General features: G+C 41.0%; 1 non-coding gene across 1 annotated transcript; it reads right to left on the reverse strand.

The window, feature by feature from the left end:
- Positions 1-1,961: 1,961 nt before the first annotated feature.
- On the reverse strand, positions 1,962-2,068 carry LOC148574119 (small nucleolar RNA R71). Its single transcript, XR_015905757.1, has one exon. It is a non-coding gene; the product is annotated as a small nucleolar RNA R71 (small nucleolar RNA).
- Positions 2,069-9,450: the final 7,382 nt, after the last annotated feature.

The following is a 9,450-nucleotide window of genomic DNA, read 5'->3' on the forward strand; positions in this document are numbered from 1 at the left end:
TTTCTCTCTGCAAGTAAAGCCAAGCCCAATGAAGAAGATAACTGCTTCAAACTTAAGATCCAAAGGCTCAAACCCAAGACTTGAAGAACCAACTAGAAGAGTAGTATATATAGGAGTAGCTTTGAATTAAATAGGGAGTTGGAAAATATAGGGAGCCTCTTGGCATAGAATTACTCTCTGTATTTACTTTCTCTGCACTTCTAGTTTCAACATGTATTCTCCATCTTTGTTTTCATTTTCCAGAGCTATGAACAACTAAACCCCTTTCATTGGGTTAGGGAGCTCTGTTGTAATTTGATGGATCAATACGAGTTTTCATTATTCTTCTTCTATCTTTTCTCTTGATTTTACTTGAAAGCTTTCGATCTTCATCCAATTGGATAGTTATCTTGGAAAAGAAGCTATTCATACTTAGATCTCTTCTAAACCTTGAAAGAGGAATGAAGAGATCAAGCTAGAAATGCTTTCTCATGCTGGACCAAATTGGGTTTGGATGGATATGTGACTATAATCCTCTCACACTTGATTTGGGAAATGCATGTGGTATAATCAGTGACCATACTTCATCTCTTCTCATGAGCAATTGACCAAGGAATTGGCTATTAATCAAGATTTGAGAGATTGAATTACAAGAAATTATAATTCAATCACTTAAGATTGCCAAGGAGATCAATGAGTGCATTGATTGAGGATGAGATGAAAATAAAATTGATCCAGAGAATGCAACATCTTCTGAGCCCAGTGAACTCCCCATTTCTGATCTTACCCATTCTCTTTATTTTCTGTTACTTACTTTTATGAGCAATTCCCCCATTCCCATTTACAATTCTGCAATTTACTTCAGTAATTTACTTTCAGTTCTTTAATTCTAGCATTTACTTTTTCTGTTATTTACCTTCCCGCCATTTTATTTTCTGCAATTCTAAAATCAAATCCCGGATTTGCTCAACTAGAACATTCCTCTAATTAAAGTTGCTTGATCAATCAATCCTTGTGGGATTCGACCTCACTCTATTGTGAGTTTTTACTTGACGACAAATTTGGTACACTTGCTGAAGAAAATTTGTTAAGAGACAAGTTTTCCGTGCATCAAGTTTATGTCGCCGTTGCCGGGGATTGATTGTGCATCAACAATGATTAGATTGGAGGATAACTAGATTGAGCATTTTATTTTTGTTTGATTTAATTTTCTGTTTGAGTTATTTACTTCCTGTTTTAGTTAATTTCTTCCCTTCCCCCTACTTTTTCTTTGTTATTTACCATTCATCTTACTAACCCACTAACTGTTTGATATATTGCATCACTCACACTAACAGTAATTCTGACAGATATACTTTCTGCACCTATTCTCTTTGCTTGTACTTGTTGGTTGTATGACAGGGAGAAGAAGCGGGGCTTCAACTTCCTTTGATTCTGAACCTGAGAGAATCTTCTTGAGATTAAGAAGGGAAGCAAGAGGAAAAAGAGTAGTTGGTGCTGAGGAAGAGGAGGAATACTTTGAACCAAACATGGAAGAAAACATGGAAAACCATCACGAAGAAGAGGCTCACAACCATGGCGGAAGAGGTCGAGCAAATCATGCTGGGGAGGATAGAAGAGTTTTAGGCTCTTACATCAATCCAAACCAAGGAAACTGTGGAAGTAGCATTCAAAAGCCAACCATCCATGCCAACAATTTTGAACTAAAACCACAGCTCATCACCCTTGTTCAGAACAACTGTTCGATCGGAGGAAGTGTCCAAGAGGACCCCAATCAACATCTAACCACCTTCCTGAGAATATGTGACACAGTGAAGTCTAATGGTGTTCACCCTGACGCCTATAGACTGCTCTTATTTCCATTCTCACTCAAGGATAAGGCAGCCAAGTGGTTGGAGTCTTTCCTAAGGGAGAGCTTGACAACTTGGGATGATGTGGTGAACAAATTCTTAGCAAGATTTTACCCTCCTCAACGAATTAATAGGCTGAGAGCTGAGGTCCAAACTTTCAAGCAACTAGATGGTGAGACTCTGTATGAAGCATGGGAGAGGTTTAAGGACCTAACAAGAAGGTGCCCACCAGATATGTTCAATGAATGGGTGCAGCTGCACATTTTCTATGAAGGGCTCTCTTATGAGTCAAAGAAGGCCGTAGACCATTCATCCGGAGGATCTTTGAACAAGAAGAAGACCATTGAGGAGGTCATAGATGTCATTGAAATCGTAGCAGAGAACGACTATTTCTATGCTTCCGAAAGAGGGAACACAAGAGGAGTAATGGAGCTAAACAATGTAGATGCTCTGCTGGCCCAAAATAAGCTCATTACCCAGCAGCTGGCTGAACTCACCAAGAAGATGGAGAGGAACCAAGTAGCAGCAATCTCCACTTCATCAACAACCCAAGAAGGAGTGAATGAAGAAGCAGGGGGTGGTCAGGAGCAAGCCAACTACATTGGGAATTCACCTAGGCAAAACCATGATCCTTACTCCAAGACCTACAACCCTGGATGGAGGAATCACCCAAACTTTGGGTGGGGAAATCAACAAGACCAAAGGCTTGATCAAAGACGCCCAAATCCAAACAATGCAGCCCACCAACACTTCACATCTAGACCATATCAACACCCCCATGACAACATCTCTCCACATTCATATCAAGGCCAAAATAACCCTCCTCAGCCTGACCTGTCATCATTAGATGAAAGAATCTCAAGGATTGAGAATCTACTTTAAGGTATAAGCAAGGAGATTCAAGACAACAAGGTGTTCAAGGAGGAAGTGCAAGCCAGTTTCAAGAACCAAGGAGACACAATCAAGAGGTTAGAATCTCAAGTGGGGTATCTCTCTGAACAAATTTCCAAACCCACAGATGGATTCCCAAGTGACACAGAGAAGAATCCGAGAGGTGAAAAAAAGAAAGTAAGATGGGAAGATTGCAAGATGGTCACTATAAGTGATAAGGAGACTGAGGACAAGCCAAGCAAGCTGTCAGAACAACCTGAAGATACCTCAGTAGAGGAGGGGGAAAAAGATTACCAAGAACCAGAAATCTCAAAACAGGAGCTGCTGAGACTCTATGCACCTTTTCCCCAACTGCTCAATGGTGCTGTGGAGAAGAGAATATACTCAAGATTTCTTGACTTGTTTGCATCTTTGCATGTGAACATACCGTTCATCAAGACTATCCAACAAATGCCTGCATACATCAAGTATATGAAGGAGCTGCTTCCCAGGAAAGGCTCACTCAAGGGAGGCCAAACTATAGTGATGAATAAGGAGTGCAGTGCCCTCATTCAATCGCAGTTGCCTACGAAAAGAAAAGATCCAGGGAGTTTTCATGTCCCCTGTGCCATAGGGGAAACAATGTTTGATAGAGCACTCTGCGATTTGGAAGCAAGCATCAACTTAATGCCTTTATCCCTGGTGAAGAGGCTGCAGATCAATGAGATATTGCCCACAGATGTAGTCATCAGGCTGGCTGACAAAACTCAAAAACAAGCAATAGGGGTGGTGGAAAATGTATTATTAAAGGTTGGGAAATACTTTCTCCCAACAGACTTTGTCATCCTGGACATGGAAGAAAGTCACACTCACCCAATCATATTGGGAAGACCATTCCTAGCTATAGCCAGAGCACTCATAGATGTGGAGCGAGGGGAGCTAATATTGAGGATCCATGATGAACGACTCAGCTTTAATGTCTTCAAACTCTCACAAGAAGCAGACCAAGAAAATAAAAAACCAAGCAAAGATCATCATGAGAAACTGAAAGATGAAGCAAGCACTGAAGCACAACCAGCCCACTTGGGAAAACACTTGGTTGATGAACAAGGAAATAAGCAGTTGTCACAGCTCAAGGAAAAGCTGGAGGAACCTAAACCACCAGAGACATGTGAAGACAACAACAAAATTCCCTTAGAAGAAGAAGTCACCAAGAGCAAAGCAACTTCAAAAGGGACAAGGAAGAAGGTACCAAGGGAGTGGAGGAACAAGAAGATCCCTACTGAAGACTTCTCTCCAGGAGATAAAGTGATCTCAGCTTACTTCCCAGATATCCCCCCCTAATCTCTCCACTGTACCATCTCAGTTACCTAAGGTCTTCACTATCAACAGAGTTCTCTCCTTGGAACATGTAGAGATCATTGATACAACCAATGGATATAAGTCCAAGGCAAAAGGGGGGGACTTGAAGCATTATCAACCTCCCTGATGAAGGAGAAACGTCAAGCTAGTGACGCTAAAGAAGTGCTTCATGGGAGGCAACCCATGTTTTATTAGCTTTTACTAGTGAATAAATCAATATTCATGAATTCCAACCCAAACTTGGTGAAGTCCTTATATTGCAGTATATAGTGAAGAACAAGTTTGGTGTTCAAAGCGTGCCAAGAAAGCATGAATGTAACTGAGAGCATGCTAGTCTTGGAGCTTTGAACAGAACTTTTCTTCACAGTGCTCCAAACTAAGTTTGGTGTCACCCCATGGTGCCACCAAATGTGCATATAAGGATACACAGTTAGTTAGTTAGTTGGAGTTCATGAATAAACAAAATCTTTTCTTCTCTTCATTATTCTAGCCGTAAAAATTTAAATTGATTTCTTTTTTTATGATATTTCTTACTTTTCTTATTTGGTCTTTATAGGGAAAGGAAAGGAGCATTGAAGGAGATTGATTGGACAATTTAATGAGGAAGGTTCGGCCACTTCATGAAGAAGGTACTACACACGTGCCTCAAGGGGGAATGCATTGGGAATGGTTGCCATGCAACATTGGAGGAAGAACAAACTTGAAAACTGAACCAACTCCATCATAAAGTTGGCAATCCTCGTGCTTACTCCATACAAAACCCCATCCGTTCATCATACACCAACCCCATCAATCCACACCTTTCATCTCTTCATTACTTCTCTATATAAGTGGATCCAATCCGCACCATCTCCACATTCAAAATTCATATCTCTTGCACTTCACTTTCCAGCAACTAGTTCTTCAACTTCCCACTCTCTAAATCCCACATTTCTTCCCTTCACTGCACCCTTTTCGCATTAACTTCATTCATGGCATCATCAAGCTCCAAGAGGCAAAAGAGGAAGGAACCAATGGAGAACATTCCTTTCGACGAGAAGAGATTCAAGACTGCCTTCCATGAACGAGAATTTAAGCGGATAAAGCTCAAAATGATACTGCCCGAGTTAACCTTCCAAATCAATGAAAACGACTGCCCACAGATTCGGGAGAAGATTGAAGAAAGAGGGTGGCGAATGCTCACCAATCCAGAGGGGAAGATCAATGCAAACTTTATCAAAGAATTCTACGCAAATGTGGTCAGAGAAGACAAAACCAGGGCCCCAACCTTCAAAAGCTATGTAAGAGGAAAGGAGGTGGACTTCAGCCCAAATGCTATAATAAGAACTCTTCACCTGAAATCACCACATTTTGATGTGCCCAGCTATCATGCAAGGATAAGTAAAAGCCAAGACAATGATGAGCTCACTGAGATTGTGACTGACATCTGTGTTATAGCAGCTGACTGGGAGAGGTATGGAGATGGGAGACCCCGGATCATCAAGAGGGGAAACCTTAGCCCAGAAACCAAGGGGTGGTTTGAACTCGTGAGGAGGTCTATTCTCCCAACTACAAATAATTCAGAGGTAAATATTAATCGAGCAACTATGGTACATTGCCTAGTATAAGGTGGAGAAATCAATGTGCATGAACTTATAGCTGAGGGAATTCAAGATTCAGCTGAGAAGCTTGAATCAGGTGCCAGGCTTTGGTACCCCAGCACCATTCTCCGATTATGCACAAAGGCCAAGGTGGTCTTTGAGGATAGCAATCCAGACTGGGTGAACCCTGGGAGGCTAATGACAACCCAGCGTATGGCCTCTACTACACCTGCTCAGCATAAAAGAAGGCCACAAATAGGGAAACTAAAAGCAAAAGAAGGAGCTCACCAAGAGGAGTCTCATCAGGAAGAATATCAACAAGGAGAGCATCCTTACCCAGCCGACTTGAATATGAATCACCTTCTAAGAGCTATTGAAGATTTGGGGATGAGACATATGGAAGGACAAGAGCAAATACTAAACCGAATGAGCCAACAAGAAGAGTGGCAGAAACAACAAATGGAGCAGCAACAGGAACAATACTCCCAGCTCACTCAAACCATCCACCAAGTTACTGAGAGGCAAGAACGTCAAGATAAGCATTTGCAGGAACTCAATTAGCGACAAATAGCCCAGATGAAAGCATTCAATGAGTTCACTGTACTTAATGAAGGGCGGCAACTACATAGGGAGGAGTTCAACGTCAACACTCAAGCCAAGTTGAACTACATGTCCAGTAATATGCATCATCTACACTATGCCATCCCTACATATGATGAGGTCCAAAAAGATTTTGTAGAACAAGAAGAGAGGAAGGTGAAACAGCAGAAGGAAACACTCAAGAAGAAGATGGAAGATGGTGGTTTTTGGAAGAAGCTGCTTGGAAAAGGCAAGGGAAGTGGGAGCACAAGCAATCAAGAAAAACACCAGGAGGAAAAGCAAGAAGGAGAGCATGGACATCCACAAGAGTAAAAGGTGGTGGAGTTCCTTCTTTGGTCCATTTTTTTCTCTATGTTTTAAATAAGGAAGATCTTGTATGAAATAGAACTTGCTTCCATGTTAGTTTAAATTCTATTTTTTAAAGTTTTTGTGTTGAAGAGGTTTATGATTGCTAGTCCTTATGTCACTGCATCATTACTTTGCTTACTTGTATGCTTGTTCCTTTAAATTAAATGAAAAAGAGAATGAGTGTTTTCAAAGACCAGAGATGAGTTCATACTATGGAATAAGTTCATGAGTTTATGGTATAGTCATAAGTTAGCTAAGTTGGTTCAACCATAAGGTGGGAGGACAACTATCTGTCATGAATACTATGTATGAGACACACCCCATAAGACTAGCTAAATAAGAAGATCCTAATAAGAAAAAGGGAAAGAACAATCAAAGTTGAGGAATAAAAGAAAAAGAGTAAGCAATAAGGCTAGGCACCAATGGTTTTAATCTTGAGACATGTGTCTGTGGTGCTCCTGTGTGAGGGATCTACTTGGATGAATAAGCTCTTAGGGGTGCCTTATCACTTGGTAACTTGGGTTAACTAACTCGGGATTATCAGCTGAAAGTCCACTATCAAGAGTAACCCTCACTACGGAGCATTTAGTAACCCAAAGAGGTGCTGGACACCAAGATCTCAAGAAAAGAAAATAAATAAACTATATGCCTGTGGTGTGTATGTATGGGGGAGAGACTTGAGCAAGTAAGTCCTTAGGGGTGCTTCAAGACCTAGCACCTTGAACCAACTAGTTCGGGAGTGTTGGCTGAAAGCTTATTTTAAAGAGTTGCCCCCTTACAAAGCACTTAGCTTAAGAACAAAAATAAGCCCTGAAATAACAACAAAAGGATCAATAAATAAAAGCCTCATGGGATGCAATCACAGTAAGTATTCTAGGACATGAAAAAGGTCTGAAAGCCAGGAATGAACCTAAGTTGCTATACATGAAACCACCATAAAACCAGGGACATGACTTTCACAAGAATGACTCATTCCTCTTGGCATTCTATTCATCATTCTCTTGTTCCAGTACTTGCTTAGGGACAAGCAAGCTTTAAGTTTGGTGTTGTGATGCCAGGGTATTTTGGCCAGTTTCACTGACCCTTTCTCTACTGTTTTTAGGGTAGTTTCATGCATTTACTTAGGAAATAAGCTAGTTTTGGGTAGATATTCACTTACATCTCGATTCAAGCATACATTGTGCACTTTACATGATTTCATGAGGATTTTACGTGAATTTAATGACAAATTAGATGTTGCATTTCCCATGACTTAGACTAGAACTTTGATGCACTTTATTGCTTGATTTTAGGACAAGGGAAGCAAAGAAGAATCACATTAGTGGTAACGTTAGTTACACTAACGTTGACACTAACGTGGAATGGGAGTAACTTGCAAAGTTAATGAGAAAAGTAATTTCCAATAACACTCTCGAAGCCATCATTGCCCACGTTAAGAGTCACGTAAACTAAGTTAACGTGAACTCTAACGTGGAAGAAAGGAAAGGGAGCCAACGTTAGTGACACTTAACATTATCACTAACGTTGGACCAAACTCATAAGTGGCCACGTTAGTTGCCACGTTAACTTAGTTAACGTGGCCTCTAACGTTAAGAAGAAAGGGGGGAGGCCAACGTTAGTGACATTAAACATTATCACTAACGTTGGCCAAGTCACATTAAGCCACGTTAACTCCCACGTTAACCTACTTAACGTGGGAGCTAACGTAAGGAGACAAAGTGATCGCCAACGTTAGTGACACCAAACATTGTCACTAACGTTGGAAGGAACCCACCCAAGTCACACTAGGACACGTTAACTCCCACGTTAACCTAGTTAACGTGGAAGTTAACGTGAAGAAGGGAGGTGACACCAACGTTAGTGACACCCAACATTGTCACTAACGTTGGAAGGAGCCCACACATGCCACCATGAGCCACGTTAGCTCCCACGTTAACTAAGTTAACGTGGAAGCTAACGTGGATAAGGGAATGTTGAGCCAACGTTAGTGACACTCAACTTTGTCTCTAACGTGGGAGCTAAGGGGCACATTGGAACGTTAGTGACAATGTTAAGTGTCACTAACGTTCTCGAAGGATGGCAAGCCTACGTTAAAAGAGCCACGTTAACTAAGTTAACATGGACTCTAACATAGGGAAGGGGGAGGTTTCTCAACATTATTGGGAAAGTTGAGTCCCAATAACGTGCGCGAAGGACAAAGAGGCAACGTTAGTGGCAACGTTTGTGCCACTAACGTTGAGGTTAACGTGGCTCTTACTTGGGTAAGGAACGTTAGTGAAAAAGTTGAATGTCACTAACGTTCTCGAACCCATATTTTCACTTAACGTTAACACCACTAACGTCCTGAGCTAAAGTCTCTGCCCACTTCACACTTTCTCTCTGCAAATAAAGCCAAGCCCAATGAAGAAGATAACTGCTTCAAACTCAAGATCCAAAGGCTCAAACCCAAGACTTGAAGAACCAACTAGAAGAGTAGTATATATAGGAGTAGCTTTGAATTAAATAGGGAGTTGGAAAATATAGGGAGCCTCTTGGCATATAATTACTCTCTGTATTTACTTTCTCTGCACTTCTAGTTTCAACATGTATTCTCCATCTTTGTTTTCATTTTCCAGAGCTATGAACAACTAAACCCCTTTCATTGGGTTAGGGAGCTCTGTTGTAATTTGATGGATCAATACGAGTTTTCATTATTCTTCTTCTATCTTTTCTCTTGATTTTACTTGAAAGCTTTCGATCTTCATCCAATTGGATAGTTATCTTGGAAAAGAAGCTATTCATACTTAGATCTCTTCTAAACCTTGAAAGAGGAATGAAGAGATCAAGCTAGAAATGCTTTCTCATATTGGACCAAATTGGGT

Source organism: Arachis ipaensis, chromosome B2 (genome assembly GCF_059453495.1).
Source record: "Arachis ipaensis isolate K30076 ecotype BB chromosome B2, ASM5945349v1, whole genome shotgun sequence".
Lineage (NCBI taxonomy): Eukaryota > Viridiplantae > Streptophyta > Magnoliopsida > Fabales > Fabaceae > Arachis > Arachis ipaensis.